Here is a 19,228-nt window from a genome sequence, read left to right on the forward strand (position 1 = left end):
ATAAAATTTGATGGAAACGGAAAAATAGTTTGTAATCGGGATAGGAGTCACCAGATGGTGGTTGCTCGCTTGTTTTCCTCCGCAATACATACGACTCAACGCAAAAAAAAATCATTTAGCGCTTCACGCTGCATCCTGCGACAAGCGGAATGCGTAAGATATCAAAGCCACCATCAAATTCAACTAATCGTGGGAGACTGTGTCCGACTGGTGTAACATCAATGTCAGAGGATGAATGACCGAATCGTCCAATGTACGGCTTGTGAGAACAATTTCCTCAAGATACAAGGAATGACCGGTACAGATATACTGCGTAATGCGCAATGAAAAGCAACGCCGGTACACGATGAGCGTACCGTCATTATCGTCCACTAAAAGTTTGCGTCGACTCCCCTCTTCCAGGCGCGCCCTTCTGATCACACATCATATGAATTAAAAGAACATAGGAAGATAAGGAGTTTAAAATATAACTGAAAGGCAGAACAATTTTGACATCGTTCTGTATTAAGAAAACATATAAGATCTTCGTAGGAATCTTTAGAAGATCGCATCAGAGTGGCTGTGGTAACTTAACGAGATAACACACGAAAGACGACTCTCACAAGGTTATTGGAAACATCAGAAGAACAAAAATAGCGGACAAACGAAATGAGTCCAGCGTTCACATTTACTTGTAGGCATGAGGTTTTAACGATCGATACAGCAAAATACGTGAGTAAATTCAGTGTAAGAGCACAGCTGCATCGTTTACATAGTTATTGTATGGAAAATTCATGCGTGGAAATTCTGGTAGATGGAATGTAATTATACGAAGGGGAGTAAGTTCTTTCGCATAATCTCTGTAGAATCCTACAGCTATCTCATCTGGTCCTGAGGCCTTACCTCTACAAAGAGATTGCAGTTGTTTTTGTAGTCTGCAGGCAGTCATCTGAACGCATGCCTTTTCTACGTTCGTACGGACGTTTATTGTATTCAGTTATTTACTCACAGACAACACCAATTAAATACTGTGATGTACACGGAAGTGGAAGATGTTACGTCATGAAAACCTGTACCGAACATTGCCCAACTGGTATTCCAGTGTATCCGTGCTCGTGCGGTATGATGTTTTAAAATTTCGTCCTTACGAAAGCATATTTTCGTTACAGATAAAAACTGTTCCTACGTAGCGTGAAAAGTGATGTGGGTAATTAATGGCTATAGTGTGTGTCCAACGTTATGAAGCATGTCAGGTGGAGGTTGCAAAGCAGGACGCTGGGTCGGCGTGCGCGTGCAGCTGGTCGCCGTCTTTCGGATTCGTATGCGTAGATGACCTGGAGGAGCGTGGCACGACGCAGCTCTTCTCGAGACCTACAGCTCTCCAATCACTCGAATCGACGTGTGGGGAGCTGTTGGATATGAGAACAGCGCTGACTTGGTGATTGTCAGAGAGAGGCTGAATACTCGCCAGTATGTGGCAAGTTTGGTAAACCGTACTATCATACGATTCATGACCAGGCCACCACATGGCATATTCCAGCAAGACAGTGCGGGACCCCTTGCTGCAGTTCAGATCACACCTGTCTGGAAGAAAGGACGGATCCTCAACTGGTTTTTCAGGTCCCCTAATCTGTCGCCCACAGATGCAGTGGGGAGACGTAGGCAGATGCGTTGCATACCTATCAGGCGTTACCTCGTGACGGTCGCTTTGCTTGCGTATGTTGTTAGTAGGCTGTTTATGTTTTCTTTATGTAAGTCGGCTGTTTATGTTTTCTTATTGGCAACGTTACGTAGCGCTCTATATGAAAATCACTGGCTGTGCTGTGTGCAGTCTGTGGCTAGTTTGCATTGTTGTCTGCCATTGTAGTGTTGGGCAGCGGCAGCTGGATGTGAACAGCGCGTAGCGTTGCGCAGTTGGAGGTGAGCCGCCAGCAGTGGTGGATGTGGGGAGAGAGATGGCGGAGTTTGGAAATTTGTAAGACTGAATGTCATGAACATGTATATTATGGTTTTTCAACACTATTAAGGTAAATACATTGTTTGTTCTCTATTAAAATCTTTCATTTGCTAACTATGCCTATCAGTAGTTAGTGCCTTCCGTAGTTTGAATCTTTTATTTAGCTGGCAGTAGTGGCGCTCGCTGTATTGCAGTAGTTCGAGTAACGAAGATTTTTGGTGAGGTAAGTGATATGTGAAAGGTACAGGTTAATGTTAGTTAGGGCCATTCCTTTGTAGGGATTTCTGAAAGTCAGATTGCGTTGCGCTAAAAAATATTGTGTGTCAGTTTAAGCACAGTCTTGTATAATTTGTTCTAAGGGGACGTTTCAATGTGATCAGTGTCTTACTACACTACTGGCTATTAAAATTGCTACACCACGAAGGTGACGTGCTACAGACGCGAAATTAAACCTACACGAAGAAGATGCTGTGATATGCAAATGATTAGCTTTTCAGAGCATTCACACAAGGTTGGCGCCGGTGGCGACATCAACAACGTGCTGACATGAGGAAAGTTTCCAACCGATTTCTCATACACAAACAGCAGTTGACGGGCGTTGCCTGGTGAAACGTTGTTGTGATGCCTAGTGTAAGCAGGAGAAATGCGTACCACCACGTTTCCGACTTTGATAAAGGTCAGATTGTAGCCTATCGCGATTGCGTTTTATCGTATCGCGACATTGCTGCTCGCGTTGGTCGAGATCCAATGACTGTTAGCAGAATATGCAATCGGTGGACTCAGGAGGGTAATACGGAACGCCGTGCTGGCCTCGTATCACTAGGCATCTAATCCGCATCGCTGTAACGGATCGTGCAGCCAAGTCTCGATCCCTGAGTCAACAGATGGGGACGTTAGCAAGACAACAACCATCTGCACGAACAGTTCCACGACGTTTGCAGCAGCATGGACTATCAGCTCTGAGACCATGGCTGCGGCTACCCTTGACGCTGCATAATAGACAGGAGCGCATGCGATGGTGTACTCAACGACGAACCTGGGTGCATGAATGGCAAAACGTCATTTCTTCGGATGAATTCAGGTTCTGCATACAACATCATGATGGTCGCATCCGTGTTTGGAGACATCGCGGTGAACGCACATTGGAAATGTGTATTCGTCATTGCCATACTGGCGTATCACTCGGCGTGATGGTATGGCGTGGCATTGGTTACACGTCTCGGTCACCTCTTGTTCGCATTGACATCACTTTGAACAGTGGACGTTACGTTTCAGATGTATTACGACCCGTGGTTCTACCCTTCATTCAATCCCTGCGAAACCCTACATTTCAGCAGGATAATGCACGACCGCATGTCGCAGGTCCTGTACGGGACTTTCTGGATACCGAAAATGATCGACTGTTGCCCTGGCCAGCACATTCTCCAGATATCTCACCAATTGAAAACGTCTGGTCAATGGTAGCCGAGAAACTGGCTCGTCACAATACGTCAGTCACTACTCTTCATGAACAGTGGTATTGTATTGAAGCTGCGTGGGCAGCTGTACCTGCACACGGCATCCAAGCTGTGTTTGACTCAATGCCCAGGCGTATCAAGGCCGTTATTACGGCCAGAGGTGGTTGTTCTGGGTACTGATTTCTCAGGATCTATGCACCCAAATTGCGTGGAAATGTAATCACATGTCAGTTCTAGTATAATATATTTGTCCAGTGAATACCCGTTTTTCATCTGCATTTCTTCTTGGTGTAGCAATTTTAATGGCCAGTAGCGTAGATTCCTCTACGGAGACGGTGAACCGCCTAGAAATTGAGTGCGGATGTATGTGGCGCCACTTAACCTACGAAACTTTTTTGTTCTACATATGTAGTTATTCTCTTGTAAGTTACTTAAAAGTAAAAAGTTTTTATAGCAAAATTGAAACTTCACTCTTTAATTCACGTTTTTATCGAAAATTCGTGATTTATAACGCGAAACACAGGGATGTTGTAAAAATAACAAACAATCCAGATTTACCACATAGCGCTAGAAAATGCAGTTTTCCCAAAAAAAGTCAACTCCGAAAAATACGAAACAAAAACATACCAAACATAGCTTCAACACTTATACGAGCTTAAACTTAACATAATGAAATTTTCACTCTGCAGCGGAGTGAGCGCTGTTACGCAACTTCCTGCCAGATTAAAACTGTGTGCCGGACCGAGATTCGAACTTGGGACCTTTGCCTTCAGCGGGCAAGTGCTCTACCACTTGCAGTTGTCCGCACTTCTCCGCAAAAGGCAAGGGTCCCGAGTTCTAGTCTCGGTCCGGCACAAAGTTTTAATCTGTCATAAAGTTCCATACAAAAAATTTATCTGTTGTTGCTAAACAACTCCCGCATTTGTCAATAATAACAAGAAACTCTTGCTTTTGATCTTGATGAATAACGTTCTACTGAGTACAAAATAACAATAACTTTATAGATTTTTTATGTTTGAGCATGTAACTCTACCAGCAGTAAGAGTAATTGCATTAGTTACATAAAAGGGTAGAAGTTACGTGGTGAAGTAATTTTTACTACTTATAAAATAGAACTTATATTGTGTGAGAATATAAAATACGCAATGGACTAACACTGAATGATCGGAGGTTCTCATTACGTGCAAGATAAATTGCCAACCAAATAGAAACAAACAAAGGAGAAGTCGTTGGCTCCCATTTTCTCTCTTACACATTCATTTATATTTCTTTCGCGACCAACTCTACCAATACTGTCGTTAATCCTACCATTTACTACGTCATTTATGTAGCACACCAAAACTATCGAGCTGTAGTTTTGGAAGAGCGCAACTCTACTTAAAACATAAAAATGCTTGAAATTATTCGTCTTTTCTCCGCAGCTGTCATTTAACTCACAATGGTGAGTAAAAATATTATGAAGACTGCCCACCGCGAGATAAATATCGCACGGTGACCTTGAAGACACCCAAAGCAGTGAGCATAGTATGTTGATGGAACAGAGACGAGAAAGGTGAGGAATCACTCTAGGGGCGATACGATACTGAAATGAGGAAATCCACTGAAGTCAGCAACTTTGTAAAAAGGGCAGATTCTTATTAACCAGAGCTTCGCGAAAATGGTGAATCTCGTAGGTTGTTTACGAGTTACTGTCGTGTGTATCAATGGAAAGTGGTTGAAGGAGGACAAAGGCGACGAGGTGGGGGGGGGGGGGGAGGCGTTAACGCTTCCTCATGCACGTGGAGGGAGGAGGTTTGTGTTACGGCGTAAAGTCAGCGCCGGTACGCCAGTCGGGGAAAAGAAGGCAGTCAGGAGAAGTCAGTTAATCGCACGCTGACCGATCTCCTTCCAGGACGACAACGCGACAGCTGCCCCTACGAGAAGACGACATAGGCGCCGCTGCCGACTGTTGGCAGCCCCTTCGGTAGCAGTTTAAACGTTAGCCACTTTGTTATCGACGCATCGTAGCATGTATCTTTAGTACTCCCTACATAGCACGGACTTGTGGTTGTCTATTCTGAGGAAGACTGATTATTTGTATGTCGCTCGTTGCTTGCGACACATCTATCAAAGTTAAGTCTTGTAATTGTCTTGGTTGTAATAAAACTCATTAATACGAGTTCTTTGATCGTTTGTCTAGTGTAATAAGTATGCAGCAGTCCTAGACACAACAACACTGGCGACGAGGTGTACGAATACCATAGTGACTACCTGTTAACGCAGCCACCAGCTGTCGCAGATTGTCTCTGTTTTTTGTAGTGGGCTTTTGTGTTTTGCTGGCGCCTTAATTTTACGTTGTCCTTTTTTTTTGCAGTGGTGTGTTTGCATGATCTAACAGTGTCCCTGATAGTATTTATTTCTATTCAGTGTTTCCAAGTGGACGTTGCAGAAATTTTCTTTGCTTGCGTGCTTATTTTTATTGCTTGCATTGCCTCTTTATTGAATTTTCCTATTCCAAAATAAGCAACCCACCTCTGCCACCCCCAGTTCCGGCGCCTCAGCTGCAAGTGATAGATCCAATGCAGCTAACACAAATGTTTCAGTTTCAGATGCAGCAGGTTGCAACCCTTCTGAACATGGTGCAGCAGTTACTTGACAACCAAGCGAGTCCGGCCGGAGTGGCCGAGCGGTTCTAGGCGCTACAGTCTGGAACAGCGCGACAGCTACGGTCGCAGGTTCGAATCCTGCCTCGGTCATGGATGTGTGTGATGTTCTTAGTTAGGTTTAAGTAGTTCTATGTTCTAGGGGACTGATGACCTCAGAAGTTAAGTCCCATAGTGCTCAGAGCCATTTGAACCGACCAAGCGACATACACAGAGCACCCAACCAACCATTCAGAAATTGATCCCCAACGCCGCTCTGAGTGAACTTTCGTATGATCAAGTTGTAATTTCTCTAACTAGCTATTATGGCCAACAAGTGGATGTGGTATCAATTCTTTCAAAGCAAGAAAAGATCTGATAAAACTAATTGCGGGTGGGTAACAGACTTGCAGGGTATGACGAGGAAATGCAAAATCAAATGTGCTTGTGGTGCTTTATATTCAGATGTTATGTTGCATGACGCTACTGTGTACAGTGTAACTGATGTCGAACTTAGAGAACTGGTTTTGAAACAGTCTGATCTATAATTTCATCACGTAGTGCAAATTCTAGATCAGTATGATTCAGATATCATAGCGGCTGATACATTTGGGCAGCCACCAATTTGTCGGGTTGAGCCGTCCCTTGCTCACGGCTGGCCCAGTAGGCAGCAACAGCCTGAGCGCACCAAGCTGCGTAAACAGTTCTCTAAACAGGCGGCTACATCAGTGAACAGTATTAAGTCATGACCTCGGTGCTATTCGTGGCACAAACGGCAAGATTGCCTGTTCATATAAGCACAGTGTTGCGCTTGAGGCAACAAAGGTACAATCCGTATGTTTGCAACGGAACAAACATAAGAATTTGGCACACTCACAAATATCTAGTCACAAGGCCCATGTAATCAATGGAGCGCATTCAAATCTTGCTGCAGGCATCAGCAAAACTAGCAATCAGACAGTTTCTTCAGTGCTACGCCAGTGCAACAAACTTTTTGTTCATTTCCATCTTAGTGGAAAACGAGTCAAATTTCAGTTACACATGGGTGCCTCTGTTACATTGCTGAATCGTAACAAAAATGAACTGCAAGGCTCCCCACGCCTGTCTAAAACTAACACGCACCTGACGGCTTATTGTGGTGTCACCGCCAGACACCACACTTGCTAGGTGGTAGCTTTAAATCGGCCGCGGTCCATTAGTACATGTCGGACCCGCGTGTCGCCACTGTCAGTAATTGCAGACCGAGCGCCACCACACGGCAGGTCTAGAGAGACGTACTAGGACTCGTCCCAGTTGTACGACGACTTTGCTAGCGACTACACTGACGAAGCCTTTCTCTCATTTGCCGAGAGACAGTTAGATTAGCCTTCAGCTAAGTCCATGGCTACGACCTAGCAAGGCGCCATTAACCATTTCTAGAGAGAGTCTCACTTGTATCATCAAGAACGCTGTATACAAATGATGGATTAAAGTTAAGTATTCCAGCAGCTACGTACTTTTCTTTACAGCATTCATTACGTATCCTGTTTCAGACCTAACGCCAGCCGGCGTGAGTAAACGCGTGCCTTTCGGTTACCCGTCACTGTGGACTGGCTGTCTTGTCAGTCCACTACACTTATAATGGACAACACATTCCCGTTCTCGGAAAATGAACTTTTCCCGCCATGTACCGCTCGCAAACACGAACTATGACTTTCACTGTGCTACAATCACGCAATTGTGAGAACATATTTGGCCTTGATTCGTTTGATTTGTTTGGATTTCAAAACTCAGGACAGTGTGTTGTTAGTGACTGCATTCAATGCCAACGACAGTGTGGCTCGCTTGCTGAAAGAATTCCCTGAACTCTTTTCTGAAGGTTTAGGCAAGGCTAACAATTTTGTTGCACATATTACTATGAAAGACAATGCTCAACCGAAATTTTGCTGGGCCAGGTTTCCATTGCATTACCAGACATAGTCACTGTGAACTTAAAGAAATGCAAGACAGCAGAGCTATTGCCCCCATACAAGCTAGTCACGGGGAAGTCCACTGGTTTTGCTCCACAACACGTTCAGGTCGCATTCGCCTCTGTGTTGAATTTAAGTCTACAGTCAACCCACAAACTGGGTTTGATACTTACCCATTGCCATGCCCAGAGTATCTCATGGATTAGGCGGTGGTCACTACTTTTCAAAAACTGATTTGCGCGACGCATATCTTCAAATACCACTAGATGAAGAATCTCAAACCGTGTGTGTTGTGAACACTGATTTGGGCTTGTTTAAATATTTTCGTTTGCCTTTTGGCAGTGCTTCCGCAACCGCCATTTTCCAGCGGTGTTTGGAGCACGTCACTGCTCAAGTACCAAACTGTTCAAACTATTTGGACGATATTGTCGAAGCAGCTCGTACACCTGAAGAACACACTGCAAATTTGCGTGCTATGTTTCGTGTGTCATCTGATGCAGCACTAAAATGTAGAGTGGACAAATGTGATTTTTTTTAAACCGGAGATGCAGTGTCTTAGTCATGTCATAAACAGTGAAGGTGTACAGCCTCTTCAGTCACACTTATTAGCCATACGTGACCTGCCAGTTCCTCGCAATGACGCAGAATTGCAGTCAGTCTTAGGGAAAATGAATTATTATATTCGGTTCATACCGAATGCTGCACAAATCGCAGCTCCCTTGCATTGCCTGCGTCGCAGGAACGTCCCTTTTTTGTGCGGATCAGTGCCAAGAAGCATTTCAAAAACTTAAAGATGCATTGCTCAGTGATCGAAGCTTGGTTCACTTTGATCCTGATAAGCCAGTTGTCTTGCAAGTTGACGCTTCCTGTTACGGAATCGGTGCAGTGTTTTCGCACAGACTTGGTGATAAAGACAGGCCTATTGACATCTTCCACTTTTATAGTCCTGTCTTCCTCAGTTGCGTGTAATATTACGGTATATTAATAATTTTTACTTATGGACCGTCTGACAGCAACTGAATAAAACACAATTTTAGTGCCATACGCGTTTCGCCTTTATTTTCTGCAAGGCATCATCAGTGGCAGGTTGCGTGGACAATGTGGTGTCACCGCCAGACACCACACTTGCTAGGTGGTAACTTTAAATCGGCCGCGGTCCATTAGCATAAGTCGGACCCGCGTGTCACCACTGTCAGTAATTACAGACCGAGCGCCACCACACGGCAGGTCTAGAGAGACGTACTAGGTCTCATTTGCCGAGAGACAGTTAGAATAGCCTTCAGCTAAGTCCATGGCTACGACCTAGCAAGGCGCCATTAACCATTTCTAGAGAGAGTCTCACTTGTATCATCAAGAATGCTGTATACAAATGATGGATTAAAGTTAAGTATTCCAGCAGCTACGTCCTTTTCTTTATAGCATTCATTGCGTATCCTGTTTCAGACCTAGCGCCACCTGCGTGAGTTGACGCGTGCATTTCGGCCTCCTCGTGCAACACAGTGTTGGCTATTCTGCCAACACTACAGACAATTTCCTACATATTACGCTCCTGTTGCATTTTTGGTGTTGTTCTTCTTCTTATGAACGCCAATTTGCGGTTTTTTTCGCCATTCCACAACACTATGCACAGAACACTTGTTTTAAAGCTTTAGTGGCTTTAGTGGCTTTTTCGCCATTCCACAACAATATGCACAGAACGCTTCTTTTAAAGCTTTAGTGGCTTTAAAACAAGCGTTCTGTGCATAGTGTTGTGGAATGGAGAAAAAAACCGCAAATTGGCGTTCATAAGAAGAAGAACAACACCAAAAATGCAACAGGAGCGTAATATGTAGGAAACTGTCCACGCAACCTGCCACTGATGATGCCTTGCAGAAAATAAAGGCGAAACGCGTGTGGCACTAAAATTGTGTTTTATTCAGTTGCTGTCAGACGGTCCATAAGTAAAAATTATTAATATACCGTAACAGGCCTATTGCTTTCGCATCAAAAGTGTTGTCCAAAGGTCAGTGTAACTATTCACAAACAGAGAAAATGGCATTGTTTGTCTAGTGAACCGTGTAAGCAGGATTCCTAGACACAACAGTTTGCCCGCTCTTAGGGTAGAGGACAGGGCGACCTGTGATAGTGCTCACGTCTGCGGATAATGCTGGTGCAGGCGCAAGTGATTCGGAGCACGTTCTTTAACAATGGACTTCTGTATGAGCCTTGAAGGAACGAGGACAGTCATGAGTTCAGCAACGTCCCAGTTAGATACCTAGTTGGCATCCAAACGCTTACATCTTTCAGCTCTTAAGACGGCTATTGTTAACACTGGGAGGCGAAGGATTCCTTAGGGACCAACACACATAACGTTAAATGATCAATTTTTCCCAGTAAACAGTCAAACTAAATTTCTGGACATGATAACGTACTCACCCGTCTCAGGGACAGAACATATCGTATTTTTCATAAAGAAGATGCAGCCCTGTCTCAACGTCTTGCGACAGACCACAAGTGTATGCTGCTGAGCGTATTATAATACTCTGCTGCTAATATGCATAAGTATAATGATCTCTAAAATCGACTCTGAAAGCTTGTTGTTCTGCGGAGGCAATAGAAAATCATTTTAGAAACCAGAAAATATCCAATTTAGCTGCATGAGGACTTGATTAGGAGCTATACCGTCCACACCAGCAAATACATTGTTAGCTGAATCTATAGAAATGCTCAACGTCTTGCAAGTGAAACTTATGACGTATCCCTCCTTAAAAGACTTTCTGCAGTTGTATGCCAACTTATACAGAAACTCAACAGGTTGTCTCAGCAATTAATACAGGGAGAATAGTCACTGTCCAAAAATTATGTACATGCTTCATAGATTTATAGGAAACTTTACGTAATCTCCAAAGAACCCCAACATACCCTAATACCGATTACTAGTATAATAAAATAACTTCAGCAACCGACACTTTCTATCGTCCAGAAAAACATATGCCAGAACACATCAGCCACTAAAAACTCCCATTGCTGATAATCTCCTCGAGTATTTCTAGACATACAGAGTCATTCCTAAACTATACACACTTCGTGGGCTTAATGTATGCATCAAAATAAGAGTAACATGTTAAATAAATTTTTGTCTGAAATTGCTTATTTCCGAATTACAGTGCGTAATATCATTTGGGATAGGCATTTCACCAGAGACCAGGAAAGATTTTTGGCGTGTCGTGTTCGCCTGCATATCGAATGATGTTGCTTTGTACACCCCTATACACTGCTCGGTTGATTCCGGCACAAATTGTGTTTCCTTGACTTCGTTGTGGCCCATTGTATAGTATGACGCTGTTGTAGTGTACGGGACACCGGACGTACTAAGTACATCCGTCCTGTCGGTTGTTCACAGACTGCAGTCGTTGTGCACGGTACGATGGCGTCCTCAAACGGTGAGTACGCGGATGTGCGCCACCTTTACGGCACAGCAGAAGGCAAGACACGAGCAGCAACATGACGGAGTCTGCCCGATATTATCGCGCCCGGGAAAGAGGGCGCTTCGGTCGGCTCATCGTGAGTTACTATCGTGATATTTCACGAGTACGCGCTGAAACACTTGACAGTAGATGCACAACTGTCTCGAAATAATTCACAATGCGACTGAATTTCCTTAGTCACAACTGTATTTGTTTACTGTGACGTCATCACGTGGTTCAGGTGACGGCCACGGGAAACCAAGTGCAGTAATGTCATCGTCGGGTAGTATACGGAAATGTTTCAAAACAGAAGAGTACCAAAACGCCAGACTTTCACAGCTGTGGAGACGCATTTAAGGGGCTCCGGAAAGGCTCAAAATCATGAAAAGTTCAATTTTTACTTTTTTGTGTTTTCTGAATCTGCAGACTATTACCTTTTAATAGATATATAATTTATTCAATTCCGAAGACAACAACTATTTTAAAATTTTTTTTTGAAATGTGTTCCACATGGGCTGTCAAATGGTGTTATTATTAACGACCGTGTTCATCAGGTACATTTTAGTGATGTGAGATAAAGTATGTGTTGTGGCTAACCTATTTTCAGAGACTTAGCAGCACCTGAACTGTTGAAAAAGTGTATTCACGGAAAAACTCAAAACCCCAATGAAAGTATAAATAGTGTTATATGATCGAGAATCCCCAAGACTATATTTGTTGGAATAGAAACACTTCACTTTGGTGTGTATGATGCTGTTGCGACTTTCAATGATGGCAACATTGTAAGGTGCAAGGTATTTAGAAATATGGGAATGAAGATAGGTTCTAACATGGTACGAGCGATGCTTCCTTTAGACAAGGAACGCCTTCGGGCTGCAGACAGGACTGTAAAGAGTCTAGAAATACAAGCAGGAGTAAACAGGAGGAGGAACAAGAGGAAGCTGGAGGAGGAGTTTGCAGAGGATGAAGATAATCCATCCTATGGACCTGGAATGCACTAAAAAGTTAATCCAATCTTTGTCGCTCGATTCCCAAAACTTTTATTTTCTCATACTAATTACATGTTTTCTAAGGATCTTCCAAACATATTTGTTTCAAACTTTCAGTAAATGTTACACAGTACCTTCTGCATAATTTAACACAGCCTTTTTCCAAAAAAACTGTATATTTTTGAATATATAAATAAAAAATTGCAAAAAAATGTTGTGAATTTTCATTACAATTGAAAAAAAATCATCTTTAATAACTGAACTAAAATTTTGTAAAATCCCTGTGTTAAGTTGTAGCCCATATTCCAATAAATAATCTGTAAAAATTTCAACTTCCTACCTCAAATACTTTGTGAGGAAAGATGTAATTTATAAGCGTTATTTTAACATTGCAAATATAGGGCGTTCCGGAGCCCCTTAAGGGAATATGGCATTCGTCGTGCACAACGGTTAGGTCGGCCTGAACTGGATGGAGTGGGTGTTGAGAACATCGTTTATTTATTTAATCGTATGGCTAGACCCCCCCCCCCCCCCGTCGGGCAGACCGTCCGGCGGAGAAAATTCCCCGACTCAGCTAGGAATCGAACCCGGGTCCAGAGGATTAACACTCCGTCACGCTGACCATTGAGCTACCGGGGGCGGACAAGAACATCCTGGAAATGGCAGATGAAGATTCGTCCGTAAGTACCCCCACCGTCTAAGTGCCACTGTAGGGGTTCCTCAATCAACTGTATAGCGCCTGCTCGGAGACACCAATTCCACCTATTTCACCTGCAGAAAGTACAGGAGGTACCTGTAGATTACCCTACACTTGAGAAGTTCTGTCAGAGGTTGCTCGGTCGCCATGCTGCTGATCCACGTTTCAGTGGGTGGGCAGTGTTTGTGGATGAGAGCCTCTTTACCCGTGCGGGTGTCGTGAACGCTCGTAACATGCACCTGTGGCTGTATGATAAACCTCGCGCAACTACAGTGCTAGGATACAAACATCGTTTTGCAGTGAAGATTAGGTGTGGTACAGTGAACAATCAGTTACTCTGACCACGTGTTATTCGACAGCGTCTGACTGGCAGAGTGAATCGACAGCTTCTGGAACGTGACTTGGCTGGTCTGCCGCACGATGTTCCGCTCGCTACACCAACCAACTTGCTGTTTATGCACGACGGTGTCACGACACATTTCAGCCGGGAGGCAAGACACTATCTCAGTGTTACTTATCCCGATAAGCGGACAGGACCAGTTGCTTGGCTCGCCACATCTCCGGATCCTAGGCCCCCAGATTTCTACCTTTGGGGCTGTCTCGTGGAGCTCTTGCATGGTGTCGCAACTGAGAATGTAGCACAACTACAGCAGCGAACTGAAAACGGCTGCACAACGTGCAGAATGAGATGAATGGATCGTGCAACGCTCCGAGATCGGTGAAACGTCGAGCATGTCACTGTCTTCGTCTACATGGACATAAATTTGTTCACGTTCTGGTGTAAATGTACAGGATGTAGTGGTGTTGAATTTCGGGTCTTTTCGTATCATTGCTTTCCGAGAAGAATTAATTTTTCGTTCTTAGTGTTGCACTTGTGATCCCTATTCTACAGCATAACTCTGAAATAAAGCAAGTCAGACAAATTTATTTGATATTTTACGCCTATTTTGATACATGCGTTACACCCACAGTTACTTTTGAAAAACCCTGTATATTGACGGTCCAAAACCTCAGGTAATGACTGAGTGGGTCGCGCGTTGTTGTGCCAGGCACAGCTTACAATGGAACTTACACTTTTTTCAGGAGCTACGGATATACTTTTAGCTTCAAATTATGTGAAAAAATATTTTTATTTTAACGGATTGTAGAAGCTCGTTCCAATATGTGCAAACACCAACCATTCTTAACAAAACTAACTAACGGGTGATAGACACTTTGAAATCCACCAAGGGAAATGAACATCTGGGACATTTACGAGGTTGGACTGATAGGAGAGATGGAGAAGATTCAACTAAAAGTGGTGAGTTTCGTCATGGGATCGTTAGGTCGGCGAGAGAACGTTACAGAGGCGTTCAACAAACCCGAGTGGCAGGAGCTACAAGAGAACCGTTGTACATCAGGAAGAGGTTTACTATTGGAATTTCGAGATAATACTTTCCGCGAAGGGTAGAACAACAAATTACTTCCTCCCACATACGACTCACGAAATGACCACCATGAGAAAATTCGGGAAATTACGGAGGCTTAGCGAGAATCATTCTCTCCACGTAAGATTCACGAGTTGGGAATCAGTGGTGCCAGAAGTATCCTCAGCGATACACCGTCAGTCACATGGCTTGGGAAGTACTGCTGTAGATGTTGATGTAGGTGTAGAAGCTGGTTGCTCAAAACGTTAGTTTTAATTACATCTTATTACTGCCAGAAGACCTGAGGACTACGTTATGTACAAGAATAAGGCACGAATCGAAAGACGGCTATCAATGCATGTTACGCAGTGAAGGGAAGTATTAGGGACAAAGACAGCAAAACGTTCCCTCCAAACCCTGGTCCAACACAATTACGGCGAATTAAAAGTTAATAAGTTCCACAATTCACGTGTTAATTTAATCATGGCTCATTCCCCAGCCATCTTCACCGAATACGCGTTCCAGGTAACCAATGCTTACAACGTGATGGAGTAACAGGACAATTACACTTTTTCGAAAGCTAACTGTAGGCGACCCAGCAAACTGATTTCATACAACAGTCAATCACACACGGTCAGCCATTACCAACTAAAATAGCAGAACTCCTCCTTGAAAATAATGTATTAATTTTAAAACTAATAATGAAAATTTTAAGTAAATGTAACCTTGCTATTTAAAATCGAAGAAAATACTTATATGACTGAGGGATGCCCGTATACCTTTCAGGGAACAAAAAAAAAAAAAGGATCAGTGGAAGCATTTCGCCCAGTCTGATGAATCACGTTTCTTGTTACACCAGGGTGACAGGCGAGTGCGAAACCGCAGTCATCCAGAAAAATGGCTGCACGAAGCACGCACCCTGCTCGCGACATAAGCCGGTATTGTGTTTCGGACATTCGCCTTGACATCCATAGGACCTCTGATGATAATCGAGGGCACCACAACAGCTGCTGACTGCGTGGTCGTCATTGTGGACTCCTCATACATGATGTCTTTCTCAACGGCGATAGCATCTTCCACCAGATTAACTGTCCATGTTACAAGTCCAGAATCGTTCTACAGTAGTTTCAGGAGCACGATGGTTAACTCACTTTAATGCCTAGGGAACCCAATTCACCTGATGTAAACCAGTGGAGCGCATCCGGGACGCAAGTGCGTGCAAGATCTGCGCCCACAACCAGCGGCCTGTTCTGCACGGGAACAGCGTGCCCCCTGGGCTGGGCCTCAGCAGCGCTGAAGCCGCCTGCAGCACGGCTGAAATGTCGGCTGTGTCAGTATATCACAATTTTAAGCATTTTATGAGATACAACGCTACGTCCACAGGGAGTTTATTGAGATTGTTTATTACGTACGGAAGATGGGAAACATGACAAGACCGTAATATTTCTGGCTGTGAACGGTTCGAGATCACCAACCACATAATCTTCTGCTCACCTATAGAAGACGTAAGTAGTGCTAAACGGTTCTCTTCGATTGTAGACCTTCCGTTGTACACGGAAGCGCCAAAGAAAGTGGTATAGGCACGTGTATTCGAATACAGAGATATGTAAACAGTCAGAATACGGCGCTGCGGTCGGCGATGCCTATGTAAGACAACAAGTGTTTACCGCAGTTGTTAGATCGGTTACTGCGGCTACAATGGCAGGTTATCAAGATTTAAGTGAGCATGAACGTGGTTTTGTAGTCGGCGCACGGGCGATGGGACACAGCATCTCCGTGGTAGCAATGAAGTGGGGATTCTCCCGTACGACAGTTTCACAAGTGTATCGTGGTAATCAGGAATTCGGTACAACATGATACCTCCGACATCGCTGCGGCCGGAGAAAGATCCTGCAAGAGCGGGACCAACTACGGCTGAAGTGAATCGTTCACCGTAGTGGAAGTGCAACCCTTCCCGAAATTTCTGCGGATTTCAGTGCTGGGTCATCATTAACTGTCAGCGTGCGAACCATTCAACGAAACGTCATCGATTAGGCCCACCCGTATACCCTTGACGACTGCACGACACAAAGCTTTACGCCTCTCCTGCGCCCATCAACACCGACACTGTACTGTTGATGACTGGAAATACGTTGCCTGATCGGACAAGTCTCGTTTCAAATTGTAATGAGCGGATGGACGCGTACGGGGAATGGAGACAACCCCACGAATCCATGGATCCTACATGTCAGCAGGGGACTGTTCAAGCCGATAGAGGCTCTGTAACGGTGTAGGGCGTGTGTAGTTGGAGTGATCGATTGCATGGCAACCTACGCGCGAAAATGAGGGGGGATTTAAAGTCGCTCACTTCAGAGACAGCAAAGGACTTGGAAGAGCAGTTGAACGGAATGGATGGTGTCTTGAAGGGACGATATAAGATGAACATCAACAAAAGCAAAACGAGGATAATGGAATGTAGTCGAATTAAGTCGGGTGATGTTGAGGGTATTAGATTAGGATATGAGACACTTAAAGTAGTAAAGGAGTTTTGCTATGTGGGGAGCAAAATAACTGATGATGGTCGAAGTAGAGAGGATATAAAATGTAGACTGGCAATGGCAAGGAAAGCGTTTCTGAAGAAGAGAAATTTGTTAACATCGAGTATAGATTTAAGTGTCAGGAAGTCATTTCTGAAAGTATTTGTATGGAGTGTAGCCATGTATGGAAGTGAAACATGGACTGTAAATAGTTTGGACAAGAAGAGAATAGAAGCTTTTGAAATGTGGTGCTACAGAAGAATGCTGAAGATTAGATGGGTAGATCACATAAGTAATGAGGAAGTATTGAATAGGATTGGGGAGAAGAGAAGTTTGTGGCACAACTTGACCAGAAGAAGGGATCGGTTGGTAGGACATGTTCTGAGGCATCAAGGGATCACCAATTTAGTATTGGAGGGCAGCGTGGAGGGTAAAAATCGTAGGGGGAGACCAAGAGATGAATACACTAAACAGATTCAGAAGGATGTAGGATGCAGTAGGTACTGGGAGATGAAGAAGCTTGCACAGGATAGAGTAGCATGGAGAGCTGCATCAAACCAGTCTCAGGGCTGAGGACCACAACAACAACAACAACACTTCTTTGGAGGGGGGGAGATGTGATTTAAAGTCGCTCCCTTTAAAATATGGAACTTTGCAACTTATTAGCTGCCACGAATAGCAGATTAAGTTTTGGTTGTTGAACACTGACAGTGACCGCTGGATTGCAGAGTCTGGCAGCAGTAAGAATCGGTACGATGTCTGTAAGTTTGCCGATGCTAAGCTGAGCTTCGGCTCATTGCTTGTCGCCGTCGGTACATCTTGGTACACTTTGTGTCAACTACTGCATGGTTACTTTTTCTGCCAGCTGTAGCACTATAGTAACGTGGTGAACGCGTGTTGTGTGTGTCAACTGAAAAATACATAGTACACCGAGTGTATCTGAATATGAACAACGTTGTGATATGTTGTATAAACCATCATCGTAGCGTCATATTAATGATGGAGCATCGCATAAGTTTCTTGCTACGAAGACGTCTCAAGCCGGCTAAACTTTGCCGTCTGCCTCGGTGTGGCCACCTCTACGCTATGATGATGGTTTTAAGTAAAGGAGTGAACTCTGCATACTAGCCAAAGGTTTTATCAACGCCTGCGTTCATGAGTGCTGTTCAGAAAGCTATTCGACCTGTTTCCACGGAATCAGCAGAAGAAGTAAGACGCGAGAAGTTACGGAGGCTCGTCCGCAATGGAGTAACACGTCTGCGACAGGGATATTAGCACTACGTAAACTTCGCCAGGTGATTAAGGTAATGTCGCTGTTTTAATGCACATACCGGAAGATCAGTAAAGACCCCACCAATAAGATGGCAAGGAAGAATGCTTCGCTTCTGAACGCCTCGGCCTTTCCATCAGAAGCTGTGCGTAGACATAAACCAAGTGGTGCGGTTCCACCGAGGCTTTATGGACATCCAAAGATCCATGAGAAAGGTGTTTCTCTGCGTCCGATAGTGAGCAACATTGGCTCTCTAACCTACGACTGTGCCAAACAGCGTCGTTATTAAGGTCTCTGGTGGGAAAATCCGCTCATCACATACTTAACTCTGTGGACTTCATTGGCAAACTAAAATCAGCCAAAGTGAACAGTAATGGTATGTAGTTTCGATATAGTGTCGTTTTCTGGAAGGAAACTGTTTCAGAATCATCATTTCTCGTTGGTTAAAATCTTTGATAATGAGATTTCAGCTTTGTTTGAACATGTTTGGACATCGACATATTTTTTATTCAGCAATCAATTTTATGAACGGACTGTCGGTGTCGCCGTGCGTAGTCCTTCACCCTTATGGAGGACTTCGAGGAAAAGGCGCTAGCATTTGCTAGCTCGAAGCCCACAGAATCTTGGAGCTATGTTGATGGCATGATTGTAGTGTGGTGCTATGGCGAAGGTAACAGAATTTTTAAATTATCTGAACTCCATACATAAACAAATTCAGCTCACAATAGAAATCGAAAAACATGGTACTTTCCATTTTTGAATGTTTTAGTCAGACGCAAAGATGATGGCACTCTGGAACATGCAGTATATCGGAATCCGACCCATAGGGATTTATATTTACGTGCAAATAGCTGCCAGAGCACTCGCCATTGCTGACGCGAACTGTCTGGAGGACGAGCTTCTACACTTGAGAACAGTTTTTGAAGCCAACGGGTGCTCTC

This window comes from Schistocerca cancellata, chromosome 7 (assembly GCF_023864275.1).
Source record: "Schistocerca cancellata isolate TAMUIC-IGC-003103 chromosome 7, iqSchCanc2.1, whole genome shotgun sequence".
In the NCBI taxonomy this organism is placed as follows: domain Eukaryota; kingdom Metazoa; phylum Arthropoda; class Insecta; order Orthoptera; family Acrididae; genus Schistocerca; species Schistocerca cancellata.